We start from the raw sequence: 2,321 nt of genomic DNA, 5'->3' as shown, positions 1-2,321 counted from the left end.
TTGATGGCCCCCAATGTCCTTCAGTGTGGATCCTTTCTCTGGGTCCATCAGGAATCCCAACCGTGTAAGACACGGTCTTTACCCATCATAAAAGAGCCATCAATTGCTAAAAGTTTCTTAGGTTTGTTTGGGATGTACTCTCTATTTTCCCATGTCTATGTTGGAATTCTGTTTATTTGAGCATGCATGGGACTTGTGTGTGCTGCCATCATTGCTGTGAGATCTTAAGAGTAAATGACCAGCTCTTTCAAACGTCTGGCTCACAAGGCCCAAGGATCATTGCAGAAGAGGAGGTGAAAGTATTGTAAGAGCCAGAGGAAGTGGATGATCACACGGAACAGAGTCTTCCAGGCAGCTGTTCATTTACTCATAACCCATTTTAAGTGATAATTAATTGATAATTCTTTACCTAGTTTTTAAACTTAAATATATGTAATCTCTATAAATAAAACATTCCTGAATTTATTAGTAGAGTTAGTTGAAGATCATTTGGATTTTACAAAAGTAGAAATTGCATTTGTCTTTTAGGAAATAGGCATAGCCAACATTATACTTTATTTTCAGTTTCCTAATATGGTGGGAAATAGGAATAGCTTTAAAAAAGAGTCAAATTTAAATATTAGTGACCATTCAACTATAATACACTGACAAATAGTTATTACAGTATCTTATAAATTTTATTAGCCATTTTCTTTGGGAAATAATTTTCAAATATTTCCTACCATTATTTTCTAACATAGTTTTCCAAGGGCTGGAGAGATGGCTCAGTGGTTAAGAGCACTGACGGCTCTTTTAGAGGACCTCGGTTCTATTTTCAACACCCAAATGGCAGCTAACAACCGTCTGCAACTCCAGTTCCACAGGATCCAATTCCCTCTTCTGAACTCTGTGGGCATTGCATGACAAGGGTGCATTTACACAAATGAAGGCAATAGACTCATACACCAATAAATAAATAAATAAATAAATAAATAAATAAATAAATAAAATAGCAAAGCATAGTTTTCAATTTTAATGAACATATAATTTACTTTTTAAATTTGAGACACTCATTTATAATGGAAGGTATTGTTAGCCTGGTAGCATACCTTGACTAACATATATCCCTATGAGTATCTCTGATCTTTCAGTTTTAATAAGATTCTTGTTTTCAATATATGATTTTGTCTAATATTCTTAGTAACAGGCAAGGCATTTCTTAATCATAATTAGTTTAGTAAATGGGTAGAGTGTGATGATGTTATTTCCATTAGCAAAGATATGACATTGTGTTCCTGAATCTCTTTGTCATGATAGTATACTTCAGAGAAATTTAAATTCTTTTCATGATCAAATCAGGCTGTATTTAGAGGGATATAAATGATTTTTGGACATTTTTAAAATTTTAAGTTTCAAATATATCATTCAAAAGCGTTAAACATTATATTTAATGATTCTAACAGAATTGTTGTGATAGAGGATAAAATGTACCACTATACCAGAGGCATCTATTTCATAAAAAGGACTATTCAAGAATATATATACACATATATCATAGTAATTATACACATTTTTACAGAAACCTGTATATGACAGTTTTACACAGAAAGAATAATTTTACTCAGATTTACTACAACGATAAGCCTACCAGGAACACATTAACTGGTATTCTTTTCCAGAATTTCTTCTCTAGGGAAGCAGGCAAGAGGATAGGCTTGCTGCATGTGGTGGGGGTGGGGGTATTGTAGGGAAAGGACGGGAGGAGGGTATGACTGCACAGATATAGCAATACCTCTAAAGTATAAAGACTTAAGAACAATAATAATGATTCAATAATGAGCTCGAAAAATATGTATGAAGGATCCAATAGATGTAGTGATACCTGGACTGTACCTAGGGTTCACATAACAGCTGATACAAAGGGTATAAACTCAAGAGCAGGAGTTGGCATTACACTTTAAACACTGATATGATGACTTGAAGCTCCCTGACCAGGAAAATTATTGACACAATAAGTTGCTTTGAAGGTCTGCACGGGAAACTATCAAAGAACTGATTAATAGTAGTGCATATTAAAGAAATAGCATAATGTATGTAATGATAGCAAAGGAAAAGACCTTCTTTGAAGTGAAACAAGAAATATAAAGTGAGTTGTGAAGATATTTCTTAATTGGTTTTGTATTTAAAGTATTATATAAATTGCTATCATGTAATTTAATTATATACTTGATTTTATTTCTAAATTTGATTTTTGTGATGAAAAATATCAAATGCCATTTTACAGGATATGATGATAATTACCTGCTAATATTTAACTGGATATTAAGATAACTTGAATTTAA

At 32.6% G+C, this 2,321-nt stretch overlaps 1 protein-coding gene across 1 annotated transcript in view; it reads left to right on the top strand.

The window, feature by feature from the left end:
- Positions 1–2,321, top strand: part of Cdh19 (cadherin 19) — a 106,287-nt gene that overhangs the window by 89,003 nt on the left and 14,963 nt on the right. The gene's annotated exons all lie outside the window — the stretch shown is intronic.

Source organism: Nannospalax galili, unplaced genomic scaffold (genome assembly GCF_000622305.1).
Source record: "Nannospalax galili isolate Female #2095 unplaced genomic scaffold, S.galili_v1.0 scaffold298, whole genome shotgun sequence".
Taxonomy (NCBI): domain Eukaryota; kingdom Metazoa; phylum Chordata; class Mammalia; order Rodentia; family Spalacidae; genus Nannospalax; species Nannospalax galili.
This window is presented reverse-complemented; position numbering and strand designations above follow the sequence as displayed.